Raw genomic sequence first — 13,181 nt, forward strand, 5'->3', positions numbered from 1 at the left:
CGAAGACATTATGCACTTAATTGCCTCAAGATAACAGAGGCGCGTAATATTCAAGATAAGGCTTATTTCCGACACTCTTTACTGGACTTCAAATTGGAGTCCTTTAATTAATGCAACTACCTGTTGGCTATACATGTAAATATTCATAATTTGTAGCGGTCGGGCGTATCCAGCATCCAGAGTATGGGATGGTAACCAATTTTAAATTGCTCTCGGCGCTTGACAACTGCAAAGGCGCCTTTCCATATGTACGTCAACACTTGCGCCAAGCTTTGTGTATCTTTCCACATCGGTCCAGGAGCGATTCTGACGGTGGAATGCCAATTAAGCCAATTTTTGTGTCCGTGAAAGTGAAACACATGATAGCATCGTGTACACAACGCATCTCAAAAACGTAATATGGGAAAGCTCCTTAAGCTGGATATGCCAAGCTAAAGTTGGCTATGAACCCTCCGGGTTAAAGCGTCAAAGCATTGTTTCGCGCATGCATGAACATTGTAGTGATTTAGTCCAAACTTTGAATTATGTTGTTTTAAATATAACACAGTTTAGTTTGAAATACGCTAGAGTATCATGGTTTGGCTAACCAGTAGATGGATTTACCAGAATGAGTGTTTCAACACTCACCTGCTCCCGTAAAAGGACATCCAAATGTTTTTGCAGAAGACTCATTCAGGCTCAGATTTTAATCGTGCGCTTTCTTCTAAATCGTTTCGTGAAGACCGGGACATTTTCCACAATTAGTTCCTTGAAATAATCAGTGTCTCACACTAGATCAAAATTTCTGTACCCATCTGAAGTTTTGAGTGTACCTGTCAAAAATGTGCTACTTTGAAACTCTTTCATTGCAAGAAAAGACCAATCATGACCATATCATGGACATAATCATGTCAAAGGATGGGTGTAGTTATAGCTTGTAAAATCTGACAGGTGCAAGAAGGAAAACTCGACCAAGCACTAGTCCTAATTGGAAAACGCTTTCAGATTTCGACTTTAATTATTTGGTAGACGAAACCTGAAACAGAATTCTGGTAATTATATTTATATACAACGTAACAGTATTCCGGAGTTACAGAAAATTTCAATTAAATTGTACAGTTTGTTTTTCCTTCATTGATTGAATTCAGTTTCTTTAAATTAAGTAAGATTTGAAACTTTGCATGGTGGAAGTACATGTGGTACATATGGTAAGGATTTGCGGGTACACCATGGGATCTTATCTCTTTAAGAAAAAAGAACTAGTAAGTGTCAGCTCGATGTTTCGAACAGGAAGGCACTCACTGGTTCTCTTCAGAACCCTACCTCTTTTGAAAGAGATAGACCCCACGGTGTACCTGCAAATCCTTACCATATACATGCATGTCTGACTCAATTTCGTCAGTTTACCGCATGTTCTCCCCGTCCCTGTAAGTGTCAGCCTCTCTTCAAGTAGGTAAAAATTCCAAGCTTTATCAGCTGAATTCAGCAAAACAAGTGTAAATTTTTGTTGGGTAAGAAATTGTGTCACAGGCCTGGGGTGCATATCATAGTTGCCATGCAATCGCCAGTGGACAGTGCTCCTCGGGACCAATACGGGGAAGCTGAGAGGGAGGGAGTGAAAGGTAACCTTGCTCCCTGGGTGTATAAACTATATTCTTAAATTTGTGGACAGTTACAGATACACAGCTTGTGCGGTCAACTCGACGACTTTTTACCAACACGTGAGCTATCTTTATTCAGTCATACCTTAGCAAAGTCGTTCAGACAAAGCAGTTTTAGACAACTCACATTTTCATTAGCAGATCACACTTCACGGTGCCTGCAGTTTGAACATTCTTACCATTACTCATACTGAGTGAACATAAATTGCGTCGTAAGTAAACAACAATTGCTGTTTTGAGTCAACTTTTTGTTGTTTTTGACCTGGTACATTTATTAATCACTATTTTGACTCATGAAAGTTGTCTTCAGAGAGTTTAAAGCTGTAAAGACTGACTACGGACAACTAAGAGAGAGTAGGATTCTGAAAAGTACCAAAAATGGCATTTATTACATATTGAAAATTCAGTTGTGTGTAGGGAAAAGTTCTCATAACCAAGAAACAGGCTTTCATAATAACTTGTCTCTCATTGGCATATCTCCGTCGTACGATGGCGCTACAGAATAAACCCACACATAGGCTGCATCCGAATTTGTTGGCTAGGGCTAGGTCTAGGTCTTCACTCCATTGGAAATGCGCGGAGACGCGCAGACCTAGCTACAGCTCTGGATACCCGTTTCGGACGCGGCTGAATTTCAAAGCATTGCATCACACTGATGAATTGCACCATCATTGACGAACGTTTAATAATCTAATTCTTGCCAATTGTTTCTTGAGGTGAGCTGTAGCTCTGTGGATCGAATATGAGACTAAAGCAAATTCTCTCACCACCCTAACTTCTCAGTAAGGGTACGAGACCGCTGGGCCAACTCGATACTCACCTTTTTCTGTTTCGGTTCTTTTTTTAATCTGAAACTTCATATTTATTTTTCTCTTGTTCCAATCGTTTAAAACTACTTAAGCGTTTTCTTTGTTGTGAAAATTCAAAATAAACTCAAAAAAGTATGTTTAAATTACCATGGTAGCCCTTTTTACCCTCTATGTAATTCAGTAGTTTAATTTATCCCAGTCCGAGACAATGCACTGATCAACAACTTGTCCGAGTACAATGCTTGTGAGCAGAATCAGAAATTGATTGTTAATTTGATTTATAATTGTGCATAACCTTGGATTCTCACCGTTTCATGATTATCCAACCCTACCCGCCTCTACTTCCATCGGATCAATCCCCAGCCCCATTTGAAGGGTTTCTTTCCAAAATGGCATATCCATTTGAAAAACATGCAAAATTTACACAATTATGAAGGATTGAAGAGCTTTAGCCGTGTACAATGTGTCCCTAAACTTCTTTTCACTATTTTGACTCATGCCATAAAACTGTAGACACTGACTGCAGGAAACTGAGAGAGAGAAGCATTCTGAAAAGTACCGAAATGGCGCTTATCACATATTGAAAATTCAGTTGTGTGTAGGGAAAAGTTCTCACGACCCAGAAACGGACACAGATTTACTACGTCCTATCCTTAGGATGTCTTATTTCTTTTCTTTTTTAATGTTATAACAGATTGACGCAGCGACTGCGAATGGCCTAAAACAAACTACCCAGCTCTGAGCTTTTACAGCACTTTTCGCTTCACTATCTGCCAAAAAAACCTTTTCATACCTTACGTAAAACATACGGTGCTCTCAAACTTACGACGAGACAATCATTTTCTTTTTACGTATATGCCAGGAGAGTTAATCATTCTCGGGGGCGTACCCGCCCTGCCTTCGTTTGAGAAAAGCCAACCATCGAAGAATCGACCAGGCCACAATGCATCCTTTTGCTCTAAATGGCCAAACTAATTTGCAAAATATTTGCGCAACCGTTTCCAAAGCTCCTGCCAAAATGTAAAGAGGATGGTAGAAATGTGGTTCGCCGAGTGTTACGCAACATCTTCATTCTCACATTGTGTGTAACTCCCATTCACCGAGGGAGTCTTTTCGTTGAGTATCACGTGGTCGTCGATCGGCACAATGCGCGAAATTTGAAGTATCTGCATTAACACGTTGAAAAGGGTGGTCGCGCACAGGTCTGCTGTGCATTGTGTTAAACTGCATGCCTCTTAATGCAGGCTAGCTAACCAGGCTTTACGTGCATTTGGTCTCCAGTCCATACTCGTTCTGTCATGTTTTCGCCAGGTTTTCTCCTGATACGGCGGTTTCCTCTAAAACGGGACCTTCTTCCTAACTCTGTAATTTGATGCTAATGAACGTTGGCCCGAATAGCCCAAGTAGCTAAAAATGCCATTGGATTTGAAATACAACACACAACAGGCTCAGCGGTAGTGATTTCCAACCTGCATGCTGCTGGTCGTGATGTTCAAGGTTTGTGGGTGTGTGTATAGATGGATACACAGTGCAGGTGAGCTGATAACAAAAACATGACATCTTTCCATGAAAATGTGTTGCAGCTTTTAGGGACCGAGTGGGAAGTCGGAAACTTGCAGTTATTACAGCTAATACAGCAAGATGTGCCGATCCTTGCGCTTTAGTCATTTTTCTTTTTTTGCTGACTGGATGTGCAACTGCCTGGCTGACTGGATGTGCGACTGCCCGATGACTAAGTTGAGTATTTTTTTATCTTCTTTTTGTTCCGGGTAGCAGGGGTAGCTCTTGCTACCCTCAGGAAGTGATCGGCCCTGCCCTTGCGAGATCACGTTTGTCCTGTTATCTGTTGTCTGCGTTTTGTGAGTCATTCGTTTAATTAGGTGCTTATTTTTTGGCTATTTAATTCCTCTGAAATTGTTGTTTTTTCATGTTTAATTCCTCTAAAACTGTTGGTCTTTCACGTTTAAACTTGCGCTTTAGTCTTTTTTGTTTTTCTGCAGATACTGACTGGATGTGCGACTGCCTGGCTGACTGGATGTGCGACGGCCCGATGACTAAGTTGAGTAGTTTATCTTTTTTCTGTTCCGGGTAGCAGGGGTAGCTCTTGCTACCCTCAGGAAGTGATCGGCCCTGCCCTTGCGAGATCACGTTTGTCCTGTTATCTGTTGTCTGCGTTTTGTGAGTCATTCGTTTAATTAGGTGCTTATTTTTTGGCTATTTAATTCCTCTGAAATTGTTGTTTTTTCATGTTTAAGTCCTCTAAAATTGTTGATTTTTCACGTTTAAACTTGCGCTTTAGTCTTTTTTGTTTTTCTGCAGATACTGACTGGATGTGCGACTGCCTGGCTGACTGGATGTGCGACTGCCCGATGACCAAGTTGAGTAGTTTATCTTTTTTTCTGTTCTGGGTAGCAGGGGTAGCTCTTGCTACCCTCAGGAAGTGATCGGCCCTGCCCTTGCGAGATCACGTTTGTCCTGTTATCTGTTGTCTGCGTTTTGTGAGTCATTCGTTTAATTAGGTGCTTATTTTTTGGCTATTTAATTCCTCTGAAATTGTTGTTTTTTCATGTTTAAGTCCTCTAAAATTGTTGATTTTTCACGTTTAAACTTGCGCTTTAGTCTTTTTTGTTTTTCTGCAGATACTGACTGGATGTGCGACTGCCTGGCTGACTGGATGTGCGACTGCCCGATGACCAAGTTGAGTAGTTTATCTTTTTTTCTGTTCCGGGTAGCAGGGGTAGCTCTTGCTACCCTCAGGAAGTGATCGGCCCTGCCCTTGCGAGATCACGTTTGTCTTGTTATCTGTTGTCTGCGTTTTGTGAGTCATTCGTTTATTTAGGTGCTTATTTTTTGGCTATTTAATTCCTCTGAAATTGTTGTTTTTTTATGTTTAAGTCCTCTAAAATTGTTGATTTTTCACGTTTAAACTTGCGCTTTAGTCTTTTTTGTTTTTCTGCAGATACTGACTGGATGTGCGACTGCCTGGCTGACTGGATGTGCGACTGCCCGATGACTAAGTTGAGTATTTTTTTATCTTCTTTTTGTTCCGGGTAGCAGGGGTAGCTCTTGCTACCCTCAGGAAGTGATCGGCCCTGCCCTTGCGAGATCACGTTTGTCCTGTTATCTGTTGTCTGCGTTTTGTGAGTCATTCGTTTAATTAGGTGCTTATTTTTTGGCTATTTAATTCCTCTGAAATTGTTGTTTTTTCATGTTTAAGTCCTCTAAAATTGTTGATTTTTCACGTTTAAACTTGCGCTTTAGTCTTTTTTGTTTTTCTGCAGATACTGACTGGATGTGCGACTGCCTGGCTGACTGGATGTGCGACTGCCCGATGACCAAGTTGAGTAGTTTATCTTTTTTTCTGTTCCGGGTAGCAGGGGTAGCTCTTGCTACCCTCAGGAAGTGATCGGCCCTGCCCTTGCGAGATCACGTTTGTCCTGTTATCTGTTGTCTGCGTTTTGAGAGTCATTCGTTTAATTAGGTGCTTATTTTTTGGCTATTTAATTCCTCTGAAATTGTTGTTTTTTCATGTTTAAGTCCTCTAAAATTGTTGATTTTTCACGTTTAAACTTGCGCTTTAGTCTTTTTTTGTTTTTCTGCAGATACTGACTGGATGTGCGACTGCCTGGCTGACTGGATGTGCGACTGCCCGATGAACAAGTTGAGTATTTTTTAATCTTTTTGTTCCGGGTAGCAGGGGTAGCTCTTGCTACCCTCAGGAAGTGATCGGCCCTGCCCTTGCGAGATCACGTTTGTCCTGTTATCTGTTGTCTGCGTTTTGTGAGTCATTCGTTTAATTGGGTGCTTATTTTTTGGCTATTTAATTCCTCTGAAATTGTTGTTTTTCCATGTATATTTCCTCTAAAATTGTTGATTTTTCACGTTTAAACTTGCGCTTTAGTCTTTTTTGTTTTTCTGCAGATACTGACTGGATGTGCGACTGCCTGGCTGACTGGATGTGCGACTGCCCGATGACTAAGTTGAGTATTTTTTTTATCTTCTTTTTGTTCCGGGTAGCAGGGGTAGCTCTTGCTACCCTCAGGAAGTGATCGGCCCTGCCCTTGCGAGATCACGTTTGTCCTGTTATCTGTTGTCTGCGTTTTGTGAGTCATTCGTTTAATTAGGTGCTTATTTTTTGGCTATTTAATTCCTCTAAAATTGTTGATTTTTCACGTTTAAACTTGCGCTTTAGTCTTTTTTGTTTTTCTGCAGATACTGACTGGATGTGCGACTGCCTGGCTGACTGGATGTGCGACTGCCCGATGACTAAGTTGAGTATTTTTTTATCTTCTTTTTGTTCCGGGTAGCAGGGGTAGCTCTTGCTACCCTCAGGAAGTGATCGGCCCTGCCCTTGCGAGATCACGTTTGTCCTGTTATCTGTTGTCTGCGTTTTGTGAGTCATTCGTTTAATTAGGTGCTTATTTTTTGGCTATTTAATTCCTCTGAAATTGTTGTTTTTTCATGTTTATTTCCTCTAAAATTGTTGATTTTTCACGTTTAAACTTGCGCTTTAGTCTTTTTTGTTTTTCTGCAGATACTGACTGGATGTGCGACTGCCTGGCTGACTGGATGTGCGACGGCCCGATGACTAAGTTGAGTAGTTTATCTTTTTTCTGTTCCGGGTAGCAGGGGTAGCTCTTGCTACCCTCAGGAAGTGATCGGCCCTGCCCTTGCGAGATCACGTTTGTCCTGTTATCTGTTGTCTGCGTTTTGTGAGTCATTCGTTTAATTAGGTGCTTATTTTTTGGCTATTTAATTCCTCTGAAATTGTTGTTTTTTCATGTTTAAGTCCTCTAAAATTGTTGATTTTTCACGTTTAAACTTGCGCTTTAGTCTTTTTTGTTTTTCTGCAGATACTGACTGGATGTGCGACTGCCTGGCTGACTGGATGTGCGACTGCCCGATGACCAAGTTGAGTAGTTTATCTTTTTTTCTGTTCCGGGTAGCAGGGGTAGCTCTTGCTACCCTCAGGAAGTGATCGGCCCTGCCCTTGCGAGATCACGTTTGTCTTGTTATCTGTTGTCTGCGTTTTGTGAGTCATTCGTTTATTTAGGTGCTTATTTTTTGGCTATTTAATTCCTCTGAAATTGTTGTTTTTTTATGTTTAAGTCCTCTAAAATTGTTGATTTTTCACGTTTAAACTTGCGCTTTAGTCTTTTTTGTTTTTCTGCAGATACTGACTGGATGTGCGACTGCCTGGCTGACTGGATGTGCGACTGCCCGATGACTAAGTTGAGTATTTTTTTATCTTCTTTTTGTTCCGGGTAGCAGGGGTAGCTCTTGCTACCCTCAGGAAGTGATTGGCCCTGCCCTTGCGAGATCACGTTTGTCCTGTTATCTGTTGTCTGCGTTTTGCGAGTCATTCGTTTAATTAGGTGCTTATTTTTTGGCTATTTAATTCCTCTGAAATTGTTGTTTTTTCATGTTTAAGTCCTCTAAAATTGTTGATTTTTCACGTTTAAACTTGCGCTTTAGTCTTTTTTGTTTTTCTGCAGATACTGACTGGATGTGCGACTGCCTGGCTGACTGGATGTGCGACTGCCCGATGACTAAGTTGAGTATTTTTTTTATCTTCTTTTTGTTCCGGGTAGCAGGGGTAGCTCTTGCTACCCTCAGGAAGTGATCGGCCCTGCCCTTGCGAGATCACGTTTGTCCTGTTATCTGTTGTCTGCGTTTTGTGAGTCATTCGTTTAATTAGGTGCTTATTTTTTGGCTATTTAATTCCTCTAAAATTGTTGATTTTTCACGTTTAAACTTGCGCTTTAGTCTTTTTTGTTTTTCTGCAGATACTGACTGGATGTGCGTCTGCCTGGCTGACTGGATGTGCGACTGCCCGATGACTAAGTTGAGTATTTTTTTTATCTTCTTTTTGTTCCGGGTAGCAGGGGTAGCTCTTGCTACCCTCAGGAAGTGATCGGCCCTGCCCTTGCGAGATCACGTTATCTGTTGTCTGCGTTTTGTGAGTCATTCGTTTAATTAGGTGCTTATTTTTTGGCTATTTAATTCCTCTGAAATTGTTGTTTTTTCATGTTTAAGTCCTCTAAAATTGTTGATTTTTCACGTTTAAACTTGCGCTTTAGTCTTTTTTGTTTTTCTGCAGATACTGACTGGATGTGCGACTGCCTGGCTGACTGGATGTGCGACTGCCCGATGACCAAGTTGAGTAGTTTATCTTTTTTTCTGTTCCGGGTAGCAGGGGTCGCTTTTGCTACCCTCAGGAAGTGATCGGCCCTGCCCTTGCGAGATCACGTTTGTCCTGTTATCTGTTGTCTGCGTTTTGAGAGTCATTCGTTTAATTAGGTGCTTATTTTTTGGCTATTTAATTCCTCTGAAATTGTTGTTTTTTCATGTTTAAGTCCTCTAAAATTGTTGATTTTTCACGTTTAAACTTGCACTTTAGTCTTTTTTTGTTTTTCTGCAGATACTGACTGGATGTGCGACTGCCTGGCTGACTGGATGTGCGACTGCCCGATGAACAAGTTGAGTATTTTTTAATCTTTTTGTTCCGGGTAGCAGGGGTAGCTCTTGCTACCCTCAGGAAGTGATCGGCCCTGCCCTTGCGAGATCACGTTTGTCCTGTTATCTGTTGTCTGCGTTTTGTGAGTCATTCGTTTAATTAGGTGCTTATTTTTTGGCTATTTAATTCCTCTGAAATTGTTGTTTTTTCATGTTTATTTCCTCTAAAATTGTTGATTTTTCACGTTTAAACTTGCGCTTTAGTCTTTTTTGTTTTTCTGCAGATACTGACTGGATGTGCGACTGCCTGGCTGACTGGATGTGCGACTGCCCAATGACTATGTTGAGTCTTTTTTATCTTCTTTTTGTTCCGGGTAGCAGGGGTAACTCTTGCTACCCTCAGGAAGTGATCGGCCCTGCCCTTGCGAGATCACGTTTGTCCTGTTATCTGTTGTCTGCGTTTTGTGAGTCATTCGTTTAATTAGGTGCTTATTTTTTGGCTATTTAATTCCTCTAAAATTGTTGATTTTTCACGTTTAAACTTGCGCTTTAGTCTTTTTTGTTTTTCTGCAGATACTGACTGGATGTGCGACTGCCTGGCTGACTGGATGTGCGACTGCCCGATGACCAAGTTGAGTAGTTTATCTTTTTTTCTGTTCCGGGTAGCAGGGGTAGCTCTTGCTACCCTCAGGAAGTGATCGGCCCTACCCTTGCGAGATCACGTTTGTCCTGTTATCTGTTGTCTGCGTTTTGTGAGTCATTCGTTTAATTAGGTGCTTATTTTTTGGCTATTTAATTCCTCTGAAATTGTTGTTTTTTCATGTTTAAGTCCTCTAAAATTGTTGATTTTTCACGTTTAAACTTGCGCTTTAGTCTTTTTTGTTTTTCTGCAGATACTGACTGGATGTGCGACTGCCTGGCTGACTGGATGTGCGACTGCCCGATGACCAAGTTGAGTAGTTTATCTTTTTTTCTGTTCCGGGTAGCAGGGGTAGCTCTTGCTACCCTCAGGAAGTGATCGGCCCTGCCCTTGCGAGATCACGTTTGTCCTGTTATCTGTTGTCTGCGTTTTGTGAGTCCTTCGTTTAATTAGGTGCTTATTTTTTGGCTATTTAAATCCTCTGAAATTGTTGTTTTTTCATGTTTAAGTCCTCTAAAATTGTTGATTTTTCACGTTTAAACTTGCGCTTTAGTCTTTTTTGTTTTTCTGCAGATACTGACTGGATGTGCGACTGCCTGGCTGACTGGATGTGCGACTGCCCGATGACCAAGTTGAGTAGTTTATCTTTTTTCTGTTCCGGGTAGCAGGGGTAGCTCTTGCTACCCTCAGGAAGTGATCGGCCCTGCCCTTGCGAGATCACGTTTGTCCTGTTATCTGTTGTCTGCGTTTTGTGAGTCATTCGTTTAATTAGGTGCTTATTTTTGGCTATTTAATTCCTCTGAAATTGTTGTTTTTTTATGTTTAAGTCCTCTAAAATTGTTGATTTTTCACGTTTAAACTTGCGCTTTAGTGTTTTTTGTTTTTCTGCAGATACTGACTGGATGTGCGACTGCCTGGCTGACTGGATGTGCGACTGCCCGATGACTAAGTTGAGTATTTTTTTAATCTTCTTTTTGTTCCGGGTAGCAGGGGTAGCTCTTGCTACCCTCAGGAAGTGATCGGCCCTGCCCTTGCGAGATCACGTTTGTCCTGTTATCTGTTGTCTGCGTTTTGTGAGTCATTCGTTTAATTAGGTGCTTATTTTTTGGCTATTTAATTCCTCTAAAATTGTTGATTTTTCACGTTTAAACTTGCGCTTTAGTCTTTTTTGTTTTTCTGCAGATACTGACTGGATGTGCGACTGCCTGGCTGACTGGATGTGCGACTGCCCGATGACTAAGTTGAGTATTTTTTTATCTTCTTTTTGTTCCGGGTAGCAGGGGTAGCTCTTGCTACCCTCAGGAAGTGATCGGCCCTGCCCTTGCGAGATCACGTTTGTCCTGTTATCTGTTGTCTGCGTTTTGTGAGTCCTTCGTTTAATTAGGTGCTTATTTTTTGGCTATTTAATTCCTCTGAAATTGTTGTTTTTTTATGTTTAAGTCCTCTAAAATTGTTGATTTTTCACGTTTAAACTTGCGCTTTAGTCTTTTTTGCTTTTCTGCAGATACTGACTGGATGTGCGACTGCCTGGCTGACTGGATGTGCGACTGCCCGATGACTAAGTTGAGTATTTTTTAATCTTCTTTTTGTTCCGGGTAGCAGGGGTAGCTCTTGCTACCCTCAGGATGTGATCTTCCCTGCCCTTGCGAGATCACGTTTGTCCTGTTATCTGTTGTCTGCGTTTTGCGAGTCATTCGTTTAATGAGGTGCTTATTTTTTGGCTATTTAATTCCTCTGAAATCGTTGGTTTTTTATGTTTAAGTCCTCTAAAATTGTTGATTTTTCACGTTTTAAACTTGCGTTTTAGTCTTTTTTGTTTTTCTGGAGATACTGACTGGATGTGCGACTGCCTGCTGACTGGATGTGCGACTGCCCGATGACCAAGTTGAGTAGTTTATCTTTTTTTCTGTTCCGGGTAGCAGGGGTAGCTCTTGCTACCCTCAGGAAGTGATCGGCCCTACCCTTGCGAGATCACGTTTGTCCTGTTATCTGTTGTCTGCGTTTTGTGAGTCATTCGTTTAATTAGGTGCTTATTTTTTGGCTATTTAATTCCTCTGAAATTGTTGTTTTTTCATGTTTAAGTCCTCTAAAATTGTTGATTTTCACGTTTAAACTTGCGCTTTAGTCTTTTTTGTTTTTCTGCAGATACTGACTGGATGTGCGACTGCCTGGCTGACTGGATGTGCGACTGCCCGATGACCAAGTTGAGTAGTTTATCTTTTTTTCTGTTCCGGGTAGCAGGGGTAGCTCTTGCTACCCTCAGGAAGTGATCGGCCCTGCCCTTGCGAGATCACGTTTGTCCTGTTATCTGTTGTCTGCGTTTTGTGAGTCCTTCGTTTAATTAGGTGCTTATTTTTTGGCTATTTAATTCCTCTGAAATTGTTGTTTTTTTTATGTTTAAGTCCTCTAAAATTGTTGATTTTTCACGTTTAAACTTGCGCTTTAGTCTTTTTTGTTTTTCTGCAGATACTGACTGGATGTGCGACTGCCTGGCTGACTGGATGTGCGACTGCCCGATGAACAAGTTGAGTAGTTTATCTTTTTTCTGTTCCGGGTAGCAGGGGTAGCTCTTGCTACCCTCAGGAAGTGATCGGCCCTGCCCTTGCGAGATCACGTTTGTCCTGTTATCTGTTGTCTGCGTTTTGTGAGTCATTCGTTTAATTAGGTGCTTATTTTTTGGCTATTTAATTCCTCTGAAATTGTTGTTTTTTTTATGTTTAAGTCCTCTAAAATTGTTGATTTTTCACGTTTAAACTTGCGCTTTAGTCTTTTTTGCTTTTCTGCAGATACTGACTGGATGTGCGACTGCCTGGCTGACTGGATGTGCGACTGCCCGATGACTAAGTTGAGTATTTTTTAATCTTCTTTTTGTTCCGGGTAGCAGGGGTAGCTCTTGCTACCCTCAGGATGTGATCTTCCCTGCCCTTGCAAGATCACGTTTGTCCTGTTATCTGTTGTCTGCGTTTTGCGTGTCATTCGTTTAATTAGGTGCTTATTTTTTGGCTATTTAATTCCTCTGAAATCGTTGTTTTTTTATGTTTAAGTCCTCTAAAATTGTTGATTTTTCACGTTTAAACTTGCGTTTTAGTCTTTTTTGTTTTTCTGGAGATACTGACTGGATGTGCGACTGCCTGGCTGACTGGATGTGCGACTGCCCGATGACCAAGTTGAGTAGTTTATCTTTTTTTCTGTTCCGGGTAGCAGGGGTAGCTCTTGCTACCCTCAGGAAGTGATCTTCCCTGCCCTTGCGAGATCACGTTTGTCCTGTTATCTGTTGTCTGCGTTTTGCGAGTCATTCGTTTAATTAGGTGCTTATTTTTTGGCTATTTAATTCCTCTGAAATTGTTGTTTTTTTATGTTTAAGTCCTCTAAAATTGTTGATTTTTCACGTTTAAACTTGCGTTTTAGTCTTTTTTGTTTTTCTGGAGATACTGACTGGATGTGCGACTGCCTGGCTGACTGGATGTGCGACTGCCCGATGACCAAGTTGAGTAGTTTATCTTTTTTTCTGTTCCGGGTAGCAGGGGTAGCTCTTGCTACCCTCAGGAAGTGATCGGCCCTGCCCTTGCGAGATCACGTTTGTCCTGTTATCTGTTGTCTGCGTTTTGTGAGTCCTTCGTTTAATTAGGTGCTTAT

This window comes from Acanthaster planci, linkage group LG06 (genome assembly GCF_054643075.1).
Source record: "Acanthaster planci isolate LZ-2023a linkage group LG06, COTS_SCS, whole genome shotgun sequence".
Taxonomy (NCBI): domain Eukaryota; kingdom Metazoa; phylum Echinodermata; class Asteroidea; order Valvatida; family Acanthasteridae; genus Acanthaster; species Acanthaster planci.